We start from the raw sequence: 13,764 nt of genomic DNA, 5'->3' as shown, positions 1-13,764 counted from the left end.
GGTTAAATCAGAGCTCATGGTTGCAATCTGTGCGCAGCCGAACACAAACCCAGCACGGGCTGGTCTTTCCCGGTAGTTGTAGATTTAATTGATTCAGATGGGCATTCAACTGGGTCAGCAACGCAAGCTGTTCCCGTGCCGTCGCGGCTCCGGCGGGAGGGCGGCTGCGCGCCACGCGGCCGCTGCTCACGGCCGAGCTGCCGGAGGCACCGGAGCTTCGCTGAATCTTCTCCTACTTCTGCTGTTGGAGGGGACCCGGCTGCAGATGCACCTGGGGTTTACGGCCGATTGCACCTCACGGAGCAGAGCGTGCGCTTGAGAGCAGTCACGGGCACAGGCCTGGTGAGAGCCCACCAGGAGAGACGGGCGACCGTTGTGTGGGACCCCACCGTCGTTCATGTGCTCCTGGGTGGCCGGGCGGCCGTCTGGGATCTGTGACAGAATAAAGTAGCTGATGCTGATGAGCGGCTCTGCTGCTCAGGAGCTTCGGGCAGGTGGGGATGGCGCAGGCTGGAGCAGCCGCAGCGTGTGGGGACGAGCCCGTCCCGCCTCCTGCGCCCCATCAGCATACTGGGAACCAAAAGAGCCACCTTGGAGCAGAGGACGCTCGCACATGCGGCGCCACAGCGCGCTGGGCAGCCCGGCACCAGCTCTGCCCTCAGCTCCGGGGCTCGGAGCCACAGGCTCCTTTGCGGTTTGGGTGACAGGAGCCTGGCGCGTCCCAGGCGCTTTTGCCGCTGCCCCTGCACCCACCCTGCACCGGGACAAGCAGCAAAAACCGTCATACAGCCCTGGGTGCAGCCCTGAGATTAATGGGGGGAGTTATTTATGGAGACATGTTTGTAATGGGCCCATGAATTTCATGGAAATGCGCGGCTGTGGCGGCGTGCGGCATTGGGTGCTGCTGCTGCTGCTGCTAAAATTAAGGCCCCTTAAATCACATCCCAGTGCCGCCTCCCCGGTGCGGGCGCTGGGACGAGACGGCGACGCGCGGGCAGAGCGGGAGGGGGGGCCGGGCAGGACAGCGGGGGCTCTGGCACCGCCGCGCTGGCTCCGGCACCGCCGCGCTGCCGCGGCACGAAGGGTTAAGCACTGTCAGGTTTTATTCTCCCCACACACCTCTGCTTAAATGCAAGAAAAGAAAAAATCTCAACAGGGTGTTGTTTGCTCTAAAACCCTAAGCATGATTTGTGAACTCTCACAGTCTTGGTAATCTCATCAGAGTAATGGGATTATATTTCAAATCACCATGGCCTGTTCATTACACATTTAAACTCCTTTGACAGAGGAAAAGTTAAATAAAATGTGTGCGTCAGCCCTGGTTGACTTTCCCAGTTCTCTTTCTTGATTAGACAAACAGATGCTGAGCTCCGAAATGAAAAAATAATGTGCTCATTTATTCATTTTTCTGACAAGTCACAATAGATTTTTAACTACAAATGAGCCCCCTCCCCAGGTGGGGAGCGCGGGGGAACACGCGCGGTGCCATAATGGGCTCCGAGCCGGCGGCTCGGGCTGAGCTGGGCCACAAGTGGTCATTTCCGCGCCGCGAGCGCGGGGACGGGGCCGCGATTCCCCCGTCACCGCTGCTGCTGCTGCTGCCTGATGGGTTCCTCGGCGGAGCTGACGGCGGCACTTGCATTGCAGCCACCGGCGCAGCCATGGCGGCAGCAGCATGGCCCAGCCTGCAGCAGCCCCAACCGCGGCACCGCCAACCTTTCTGGCACCTCCCGCCGGCTCCGCTCACCCCACACAAATCGCACCTGCGGGACCTGCCCTGCTCACCGGGGCTCCTGTCCCACCCGCTCTGCAGCGCTGCGGCCAAACTGACCTTTGCGTGAGCATCCCCACAGTGTGCCACGGGGGCTGAGAATCCACCAGTGGGTCCAGGCTTGGCGGGAGCTCACGAAGACGCACGCGTGCCGGGGAAGGGCCGGGGCTGAGCGGGCCGGGCTCCCGCGGAACCGGAGGGTTTCACATTGGGCAGCGCTGGGGCTCTGTTAGGGAGCTGAAATGCCAGATAATTAGAAATACACCAGCAAACACCATTATTGTCAGGAGAATGCAGTCGCCTACAGTAATGAAGCAATTATTAATGAGCAACTGCAAGGCTGTCATTAATTTAAGCTTTTCAGGATCACAGACTAAGGCAAGTGAAGTGTTAGAACAGAGCTGGGGCTGGGCTGAGCGGGGCTCTCCCCCATCGTGGGTGGGGAGAGCGGGGTCCCGCATGCCCGCGGTGCCCCCCAACGCCAACCCTCCCACCCCATCGCCCACTGACTGCACCAGCACGGGAACAGCTCCACCATGGGAACAGCTTCACCACAGACGGCACCGGCCCCTTGGGGCAGCCCAGGCGGCGGCTCCGCGCGGCACGGGGACGGGGACGGGGCTGGGACCGGTCGGGCGCTGCCCGGTCCTGCAGCAGCGCGGCCAAGGTGCCGGCGGCTCCGTGGCACAAGTGCCGGGTGTGTGGGTGCAGCCGGCAGCTCCCGCACCAGCGCGCAGCCCCGCGCCGCAATCTGTCACGGCGGCTGTGCCTCGCCGGCTCCGCAATATGTACCTCGTGTCTGGGCTGTCATCGGACATAATTCCGCCCTGCTGGCATATTGCTGATTTGTGCATGCGATGCATGCGATCACCTGAGCGAGGAGCCGGGGGTTCCTTGATCCGGGGCTGTCAGGGCAGAGTGTTTTAGTGCCGCCTGCGATTAGCCGGAATTGACAGGCCCTGCGAGCGGGGAATTGCACAACTGGGGAATTAACAGCCAGGGACTGAAGTGGAGTGTGGCACTCGTTTAATCTGCAATTTATCAGTTTATGTGGCTTCTTGTCGCAGACAGAAGATTACGCTCCAAAAAAGAAGGCTCCCTTTTTTTCTGATTTCACCTGACAGGGAGAGGGAAGCGCGATATTCAGCGGCTGCCGCAGGCGCTGGTTCCGCTGGGTCACCCGCCCGTGCTGCGCCGGGTGGCAGCCACAGCATCCCCAGCAGCCCCGCCACAGGGCCCCATCCCACCCCCAGTCGCTCAGTTTTGCCCCAGAAGGTTGGGCAGGTGCTGCTGTGCCTCACAGCAACGGCCACAGGGAGACACGGCCCCGCGGCCCCCGCGTGTCACGGCCAGGCCATGCGGGGCCATCATCCCATCCCTGTCCCCATCCCCGTCCCCATGGCACAGCTGCTCCCACGTGCCGGCCGCGCCGGGCGTGCGGGAGGCTCATCCGCGGGCACAGAAGGCGGCAGCCACGGCAGTGCCGCCTCCGGCCCCACCGCCCCGCGCTCCAATTTTGATAATATCATTAGAGGCTGATAATGGTTTCCAGGAACACTGTAGCCTTTCTGCGAGGTGACAGCCTGTAAAAGCAGCGTGACAGATAATGTATTCTACAAGGGTACAATAATGTGACTCCGAGCACATTAAACTCCTTTAATGTGGGTGACATACACCTTCCTCGTAACACACATTATCATCCCGGGGCACACGCGGCGACACGGGGCCGGCCCCTCTGCGCCCACGGACACTCACCTGCCTCCCCCGTGCTCCGGAGCCAGCACTGCTGCTGGTGCCGGTACTGGTGCCGGTACTGGTGCCGGTGCCCCAGGGCCCCCATGCAAGTGGGGGCTCCCGCCCCAGCGCCGCTTTTCCTTCCCGCGGTGCGCGGAGGTCAAACCGCGCGGTGCAAATGCCGGCGCTGCCGCCGGCGCTCTCCTTGGCCTTCCTTGGCGGCCTGCTCTGATACTGCAAACCTTTATCCAACCTTATGGTATCAAAGATTATTTATAATCAGTTAAATACGTTTTTAGCAGCTTCTTTCCACACTTACTGCCACACTTCCACTGCCACTTCAACTTAATTAGGGAGGCCTTGCTAAAGAGATGGGAATAAATGCATCTATAGAAATATATCTATGTATAAATGAAGAAAGCAGCCACCACAGGTCAAACCAGTACTTTCAATTTATTGCCCTGGTACATTCATTTGTAAATAGCTTTGCCTTGCTGGTTTCTAAGTGCAAGGCTAATGTTGGAGTGCTTAAATTAATAGTGACGCACACCTTTCATTATTGCTATTAAATTAGGTGCTGGGCTTTGATGGATTCACTTGTTGCTGAACTAAAAGCCTTAGAGATGTGGGTGTGTGTATCCATTTGGTTTTACAGCAAATTCAGGTCTTAATGTCAAGCCAGACAGAGCTGAGCGAGTTCCTCCTCAGCACACACTAATTAGCAGGACAGGCACCTCCTGCCCCAGCCCCGCTCTCGGCAGCGCCGTGCAGGCTCGTGGTGCAGGCTCGTGGTGCAGCTCGTGGTGCAGCTCGTGGTGCAGGCTCGTGGTGCAGCTCGTGGTGCAGGTTCACAATGCAGGCTCGTGGTGCAGCTTGTGATGCAGGCTCGTGGTGCAGGCTTGTGGCATGGTGACAGAGAAGGACATGGTGGGGGAGCCCGGCAGGACCATGGTCCCAGCAGCCCGGGCAGGAAGCCGCCAGCTGCCACAGGAGCCCACACCCCGGCAAAGAGCCTGGGCTGCACTTCGAGTCAGGGACAGCCAGGACCCCCCGGCATCGTACCCGGTACCAAAGGGCTCAGCGGGTCCATGCTGCCACCTGCCACAGGGACGCGGCTGCAGCGTCCCACCGTCCCTGCCCAGAGCACTGCGAGGAAAGATGCGTTGGAACATCCACCAGACCCCGCAAAGTCCCGGCAGACATGTGGCGCTGTGACACGTAACATCAGCCCTGTCACCTCCCGAGCCGTGACTGACGTGCCAGCGTGACACCCGGCACAGCGCGGAGGGTGCTGGGTGTGCACTGGGGTCCCGCTGCCCCATGCCGGGGGGAGCGCTGGGGCAGCCGCTGCGGCTCTACCAGGTAGCCTGTTCTCACTTGCGAGGCCTCTCAGAGACCCTCTAAATACAGACAAATACACGGAGATAACACCTCGCCTTCAGTACCCGGGTTAACTGACCCCGGTGTGCGCACGTGCCGGTTCACAGCCAGCGCTGCCGCGGTGCGAGCGGTGGTGCCGTTGGTACGGTGCGGTGTGCAGCAATGCCCGGTGCTGTGGGACCTGCTGACAGCGGGTGCGGGGTCCCTGACCCATGGCCCCCCATCCTCCCGCAGCACCTTTCTGACCTGACACCGTCCGGACATCCATGCTGTTCAGTGACCGATGCTCGGTGGGGCACGGCAGCTCCCGCCCGGCTGTCCCCATGGGCGGCGGGGACAGGGACCCTGTTTGGGGCTGCGGGATAGGATGTGGGATGGGGCTGGGGATGGAGCCCAGGCCTGGGCTGGGCTGAGCTGTCTTTGTTCTGCGCGCGGTTCCCACTCTTAGCGTGCCATCTTGAGGCCATCGGCAGCAGCCCTGCGGCTCTGCCACCGCCACAGCCCTGTCCCTGTCCCTGTCCCTGTCCCTGTCCCTGTCCCTGTCCCTGACCGCAGCTGGGGTCCTGCTGAGCTCCCAGGGCCACCCACCCACAGGCAGCCCCGACACCCCCGCCAGGACGTGGCAGCTCAGGAGCTGTTTGGGCCCAGCGAGCCCCCCACGCTGTGGCAGCCCGGAGGAGCCGGTGCCCACCCTGCCATGGCGGGGGGGACGCAGCCCCAGCGCCCACCGCCCCGCTCGCCTCCCGACGCTGCCTGGGACCCTTGACCGGCCCCCAAGCCGGGGCCACCGCCACGTCCTCAGCAGCCCCCGGAGACCCAGCTGAGACACAGGAGTTGGTCTAGCGTGGGGTTTTTGTGATTTTCCTCGTGATTTCTGGTGAATTAGGCAAAAACCAGGCTCCGCAGGTCCCTTTGCAGTCAAGGTCCCTTCTCCAAGGTGTCTCTTCTTGGAAAAGCAAACAAACAAACAAATCTGTTTTCTCGGGGAACGGGCCCATTTGCATCCCGGTTTGGTGCCTCTCATCACTGCGTTGCTGGGGGGATCAAACTCATTCCCACACTAAACCCTGCAACAGAAAATAAACACGCACAGCCCACAGCGGTGGCTCCCCCAGGCTGCGGCGCGGCCGCGCAGGGCCCCGCTTCGCTCTCTGTAAAGCATCATTATTAGTCAATAAAAGTTAAATCCCCGCGATAAGACGGCACCCCCCATGGAGGAACAGACTGATGATTGTGAAGGAGAAGATCTGATAAAGGCCTAATCCAATTACTTGCCAATGTTTGCTCTTTTTTAATGGGACTTTAGGGTTGGTTTGGGGTTTTTTGATTGTTTTTTCTTCTCCTGAAGAATTTTCTGCCTTTCCTCTGCTCTGGGTGACGAAATGATGGCAGCAGCAGGAGGAGGGGCAGGGTGGCCAGGGCTGAGCAGAGGAAAAGCACCCGGCCCGGCCGGGGGGCTCAGCCCCTGGGTGGCCCCGGGCAGGGCTGTCGGGCAGGGGTCTTGTGCCAGAGCATCATCCGAGCAGCTGGCACTGGCAACCAGGTCACCGTCTCGCCTGAGGGACCCACATGCCCGTGTCCAGAGCTGGGCACAGACATCTGTTCAGTGCAGCTTCCCTGCGGACAGCGGGGCGCCTGAAGCACCCGGGGGATGCAGGAGAAATAGGGGAGCGGGAGCCCCCAGGCTGCCAGCCGTGCCCCGACGGTGGCACAGAGGCGATGGGGACACGTGTGGTGACGTTCCCGCTGGTGCCCCGTTCCTCAGCCAGGACCCTCTGCTGGCAGCGGCTCTCGGGCACGGGCCGTGCCAGACACACAAACTCCCCTCCACGTCGCTCTTTGGCGTTATAGGGATAACAAATTGCTAATCAGCAGCCACCCCCTCCTCAGTGTCCTCTGCAGCAATGCTCCAATAATTAATTATAAACTACAATACTGATCAGCTTGCGTGTTCTCCATCTGCACTGACAATCATTAACCATAATATGAAATTTATAATGTTGAGACGTGGAACCTGGTGAGATGAACTGCTCTGCTTTTTAATCAGTTTTATGGGATGATATAATGCATTGATCGACAAAGACAAGATACAGCGCATGTTCCTGTGTCTATAGCCATGCAACCTTATTAATTTAGATTTACAAAGAGTTGCTTGATCTGGAGGGCAGAGAGCAGTGAAGCCACCCGGTGCAGAACCGCGCAGGACCCGTGCGGGCGGCAGCGGGGGGTCCCTGGGCAGGGGGGTTTGCGGGATCCCCGCAGCCCCGGTTCCCCTGGCTCTGCCGTGGCACAGGGTGGTTCCGGCATTGGGCAGACTGTGCCCAAACACCCATCCAGGTGACACTGAGGGGACCATGGTGGGCTCGTATGGCCCTGGTGAGCAGTGGTGCCATCCCAGCAACACGGCACTGGGCAGCCTGTGCCTACCCGCACGTCCCTGCCCGCACCTCCCTCCTCCCCTCGAAATGCATCTGCGATTGGGGCAGCGCCTTCCCAACCAGTACGGCCCAGTGGCGGCCGGACAGCTGGTAACCATATTGGTGTGTCTTGGGCTGTCATATCACATTTGCTCGCCTGCGCTTGCTCTGCACCGCGGAGGCTGGGCCGTGGTTTTCAGGTCAGAGGCTGCATCCAGCATGGAGGAAAATTCCCATTTCCCCACCAAGACTTTAACCATGAAGTGGCACCGATGTGGCTCCTCCGCCCCAGCAGCGCGGCCACCCCGGGACCCCAGCCCCGCGTCCGCACCGAGTGACCCCGCTCGCCCCTCCGCAGCGTCCGTCCCGCGGCAGCAGCGAGGAGCTGGAACGGCCACGGTCGATAGCGAACGGGGCCGTAATCAGCACCAGGCAGCGCAGCTTTATGGAAAGCAGGACTTGGCTTGTCAAAAAATTCAGTTTCATTCTTTCAATTTAAAAGTTTAACTAATAGAAGCAACTGAGAAGCTGTGGTATACTCAGGCTTCTGTTAGGCATTTGATTTAATATTACATGACATTTTGATTAAAAAATTAGCTCTATATAATATCAATAGAGCACACATTAAAAGGATTAAGAATTAGCTGACTGACAGGTCTCAAAAAGTAGTTGTCAATGGGGAATCATCATCGAATGATGATGTTCAACATTTTCATCCACAATCTGGAAGTAAATATGAAATCAGTGCTGATAAGATTTGGGATGACAAGCACTGGTGGGCAGGTGGCAACACTGACACAGGGGAGCTGCGGGGGGCTGAGACGATGCCCAGCACCACCAGCAGCCCGGCCTCGTTGCTGTGGGGACCTGAGGGCAGCCGAGCCTCGCAGGGCACGGCGAGCGCAGGACCAGGCTCGTGCCACGGGGACAGTGGGTCCCGGCCATCTCGGGGGATGCGGCAGCAGTGATGGGAGGTGGGGGCTGCAGCCCCTGACCCCCGCTCACCCTCCATCAGAGATCACTGGTGCTGCTGCAAAGATTGATGCACGAGCTGTGAGCCCTCGCAAGGCAAAACACATCACACCGACACCTCCCGAAACAGCCAAAGCCCCCAGCAGCCCCAGGCACCACCTCGGCTGCAGGTTTGGGTGCCACGTTTCTCAGGGTAAGGCATGAGAAGGAAAACCTGCAGCCAGCCCACAGCTCTGCTCCAGCAGCCCTGCGCTGGGAAGAGCAGCAGCCACCTCTGCTGGAGCTGCAGGCAATGAGGGCTCACGGCACCCGGGAGCAGCAGCGCCGGCAACAGCGACTCCGGCACCCGCGGGTGCAGCACGGCCATGGCCGGGTGTCACCCAGGCCCTTCCCGTGCACCGTTCCTGCACATCATAGGAGCCCTGCAAATGACACAGACGAGCTGTTGGGGACAGAGGGGACAGCACGTGCCGCTGCGATGCCTCACGCCTGCGCCCCACACCAACATAGCCCGAGCTGTCCAGGCTGCCGCGGTGGGCTGGGCCGCGGGGACACGGTCACCCGCACCTGCCCGGTGCCACTGGCCGCTCCCAGCACAGGTCGGGGCGCTGCGGCTGCTCTGCCTCTGCCTCCCGGAGCAGCTGCTGAGTTTTTGAAAGGCAAATCTTCATCAGTGCAGGGAGGGTTCCCAACCCAGGTTAATTCCCAATTGTGAACGCTTTCAATTAGCGACCACAGGCACTCAGCCCGCGGGATGTGCTCATTAGTGACATGGCCTTGCCGCGCAGTGACAATCCGGATGACAAACCTGTCTGAAGGACACGCGAGGTTTCAGCTGTGGCACAGCACACGTGTTAGCAGGGGAGGGAGGGGGAAGGTGCCCCCAGGTGCCCCCAGCAGAGCGGGGATGTGCTCGCACATGGACCCCACAGGGACCCGGGGAACGGCACGGCCCCAGCACCAACGACCCCAGCGAGGGTGATGGGGTGCCTGCGATGGCAAATGTAGGAGAAGGAGCCCGCTGTCCCAGGCTGAGCACATTCATCACCAGGAGAGGCATTTGCGGAGCCCCTGGGGCCGCTGCGAGTGCTGAGTTCTCTAAACCCGGCTGAGCAGATGGCCCTGGGCCACCGTCAGAGACACCTGGCGAGAAGGACACGTCCTGTGCTCAGCCACGCGTGGCAGAGCAGAACTGCAGGGCCTCTGGTGCTTCTGCAGGGCCACAGCTCAGGGACCCGCACAGGGGACGCATCCCGCACGGCTGCGGCGCTGCCCAAACCGGCCCGGCAGGAGATTCACCGTGGGCACCGCTGCCCTCCCGGTGGCCCAGTGAGCTCCCGCTGCGAGCACCGCGGCAGCGGGGGACGGCGCTGACTGCGCTTCCACGGGGCCCGACTGGCCCAATAAAAGATGATCAGCTGAATAAAACAAGAAGTGAGTGATGCCACTATGCCCTGCTGGATTGAAATTGTGTGAGCAAAGTGGTTTTCCCGAGGAGATTTATTTCCTCTGCCAGCTGCAGGCAGCCAGCCCGGCGGAGAGAACGAGCCTCTCGCGCCCAGGCCACCGCTCCCTCCTCCAGTCAGCACGCGGCTTTTATTTCATTTTTGAGGGAATCAGAACAACAAAGGAAATGCGAACAGATATTCACCCACTGCAAAACACAGGAGCACAGGTGTGTGCACACACCCCCAGTGCACAGCACCTGCTCCAGCCCCGGCCCTGCTCCCACCGCGCCGGCGGGGCCGGGTCAACACCTCAGCACCAAATCCCACGTGGGACCTGCGGCAGGAGCTGGGAGGGGATCCCGGGGCCCGGACCCAGCTCCAGCGGGCTGTCTGCCCCAGGACCCGGGCAGGAACAGGAGGGCAGCGGGCAGGCAGCGGGCAGCAGGGCTGACCATGACGGATGTGGGCACAGACAGCACAGGTGGGGCGAATGCAGCAGCAGCTGTTGCCGTATTTGCTGCCCTGGGCAGGGGAGCCCAGCAGCAGCTCAATAAGCACTTGGCTCTGGGCAGGCGCTCACCAGCAGCCGCCAGGCAGGGGACAGCGCGGCCACCGCCTCCTGCACCCTGGCGAGATCAGCGTCCCACGGCAGCTGCCAGCGCTCCCGTTTTGGTGCTGAGCGCCCACAGAGGCTGTGCCAGACGAGTCCCCAGAGCCACAGGGAGCTCCTCGGACGAAGCCGCGGCCTCTGCCATGGGCAGCTGCTGGTGGTGGGGACAGAGCTGGGGTTCCGCCCTGCTGCAGCCTGCGGGGAGCTGAGCTACCATGACAGCAATCGTGGCACCTGAGGTCGCCCATCTCTGCTGCTCAGAGCAATCCCTGCAGACAGCACAGCAGAACCAGAGCCTGAAACCACTCGCCATCACCTCTCCCACCATGAGCTTTGATTTCAGCCACCACCCCCTGCAGCAGCCGGGCACCGGTACCTGCTCTCGCCGCACCCTGCTCGCTGGAAAGCTATTAGATCCCCAGTAATTGTAAATACTGCAAAGTGCTCGAGTCAGCAGTCTTGCTGAATTTTGCTTTCAACATCTGCAGCCCAATAAATCTTTGTCTCCTTCAGGTGAACTGCGCTCTCAGGCTCCAATTTCCATCCCTCAGCACCATCACCACAGCAGCACCGGCCCTGGGGGTCCTGCTGCCAGCCCGGGCTGTCACCCTGCAGGGCCACAGGGACCCAGCCTCCTCCTGGGAACCACGGGCAGCCCCATTCCCACCAGTGCCAAGCGGCCGCGCTGCAATGGGCCTGGCGGCCACCGGCACCATCCGCTTTGTGCCAAAACCCTTCTACTCACCAGACCTTCACTGGGCTTTTTTTTTTTTAATTGTTTTCAAAACAGATTTCATGTGGTCCCAAAATGAGACCATGATTGTAAATTAAAGTGTAATTAGCCTTTACGCTTTTATATTCATTAACTCTTCTCTGTTAATGATGCAGAGGTTGGAGCACAAACCCAGCATTATGAAACCACATCCAGGAAATAAAATAGTGATTTAGATAATGGCCAGAATGTATTGCTACTTACACATAATTAAACAAATGCTCAATTTACACTTGGAAACATGAATGAATGTTGATTAACCCCAGCCCAACGACTGTGCTGGCGCTGTGGTTAAGTGGCTGCGCTGCTGGCGGGGCTGGCAGCGGCGGGCAGGGCAAGGACCCGCTGCCCACAGCGCACCCGCTGCCCACAGCGCACCCGCTGCCCGCACGCACCTGCCCGGCCCAGGTGCTGCAGCGCTGCCCAACCACGGCCACCCTGTCCCGGATCCACGGTCACGGTCTGGCTCCATGGCTGGTGCCAAAAGCCGCCTGTCCCACAGCGGCAATGGCCCTGCTGCTGCATGGCCGGGGTTGCTGCCACCAGCACCAGATGTGCTGCACGCAGGGGCTGTGCCCGGCTCCATGGCGAGCAGCGTGGCCGGGGCGGGTGCGGCGCCGATGCCAGTGGGGCCCAAGGGGCATCGCCCCCAGCCGAGCAGCACTGTGGGCTGTGGGGTACCGTGGGCTGTGCCGTGAGTCTGCCCACCGCTGCCGCACAGGCTTTGTCTCCCTGTCCCCTGCACCTCCTGCTCTCCACATGTGCCAGTTACTATGGAGACATTGCCTCGTTAGCGCAGGAGGAGCCTAATGAAGTCCACTTGTACAGGATAACGTGATTTTTTGCTGCAGAGGTGGCTGGAAGGAGCGCCAGGGACACACGTCCCCCAGCACCGCGTGCACCCTGCCCACGGCTCTGCCGGGGGTCCGTGCCCGACCCCGCTGTGTGCCCAAAGCAGCAGCTGCTGCCGTCCCCGTCCTGGCGAGCCCTGCCCGCGGGGTGAGGTGACACCAGCACGCAGCCGAGCCCAAGGAACTGTGCTGTGCACAGGGAGGGCTCTCCCCCCCAGAGGGAGCTGGTGGAGCTGAATCTGGTGCCATGCGGTCCCCTGCAGTGTTTCCCCGTGAGGCTGACCCCGGGCTGGTGGCCAAGACAAGGCTGTGACAGACACAGCCTCACAAAGGCGTCACCCTCCCAGGCCCAGGTTGTGCTGGTCACAGGGGACCATGTGCACACCCCGGGGTGGCAGGAGCAGATCAGCCCCGGGGGACTGGTCCCCCAGCCCAGCAGGATGTTGAGAGTGGGGTGCAGGAGCTGGCAGCATCTGTGCTCCCCACACCCCAAATCCAGCCCTGTCGGGCACCCCGTGCATCCCTCAGCCCCTGGTGAGGGACAGGACGACTGACGGTGCTGGAGGGGCCTGTCCAGAGCTCTGCTCCCAGGAACTCCCGTTCATGGATCGTTGACTCAACAGGCCATAATGGCTCCATCTATCGGGGTCACTACGGGTGCCTTTGACACATGATAGACAATAATTGCTCCTGCTTAGAGACTTTTGAGTTCATGGATCATTGACCTGATGGGCTGTAACAGCTCTGAAGGAGGCTGCACACCCTGCGCCTCAGCGCCCTCGGGAGAGAGCGGCTTGTAAAACCACAGCATGTGCACGGGGCCACGCGGAACACGCTCCCCCAAAAAACACTGAGCACAGCTCACCCACGGCCCTGGCCCCTGACGCCCGGCTGTGGAGCAGAAGCCATGGTAGGAGGCACAGGAGCCAAGGCCAGCACGGACCTCGAGCAGCGGGGACAGGAGCAGGGCAGCGGGGAGGGGTTCACCTCCCGAGGGCCGCAGGCTGGAGCTCCCCTCTGCGACGGCAACTTCCAGGTATATGATTTAATGAAAGGCACAATAAGAAGTGAAACAATTAGAATTTCTGCCTCATTATCATGGTAATCTTATCAGTCGGATAATGAGGTATTAATGGAGATTTAATGTGCCTCTCATAACAGAATCCCTTGGAGAAAACACATAAGGAAATTGCTGTAAATCCACTTAATGATGGAAAGGTCCCCAAACACCATATTCCAGAGGATGAAAAATGCTGGATGCAAATGAGAGAGAATCAAGGTCAATAACACTGCAGGGACAGAGCTCACGGCAGCACCGCACCGCCGCGCACCGACCCGGGCCCGCTGCTGCGCCCGCTGCCCCGTGCGGCGGCACCGGGACGGACGCACGGCCGCCAGGATCCTGCTGCTGCGAACGCTTCTGAAGAAACAGCCGAAAGCTGGTACTTTTGGACTCGAGCGCTCCCGTCAAGGCATCAAGTGGCGCTCAGCGGAGGAGCGGCCGCTGTCCTGGCACCTGCCCCAGCGCGAGGCACCTTCCAGCGCCGGGGCACAGGGACACGTTTCTTCTCTCAAGCCCGGTCAGCCAAGCCCCACGATTCAAAAGGAGCGACTGAAAAGCTCAGCGGTGCAGCCTCCCCGAACCCCACCTTGGTTCTTTGCGAAGCTGTTGCTGCCCGTGTGGAAAACGGTCTGAGGTTCAACCCAGCAGCGACACGAACGGCACCGCGGGAAGCTGCTCCCGCTCCCAACGCCATCGCCGGCAACCGCGGGCGTGCGGAACAAGGCAGACACGTGAAACCCAGGCGG

This window comes from Patagioenas fasciata, chromosome 20 (genome assembly GCF_037038585.1).
Source record: "Patagioenas fasciata isolate bPatFas1 chromosome 20, bPatFas1.hap1, whole genome shotgun sequence".
In the NCBI taxonomy this organism is placed as follows: Eukaryota; Metazoa; Chordata; class Aves; order Columbiformes; family Columbidae; genus Patagioenas; species Patagioenas fasciata.
The sequence above is the reverse complement of the archived record's forward strand: the minus strand, read 5'-3'. Positions refer to the sequence as shown.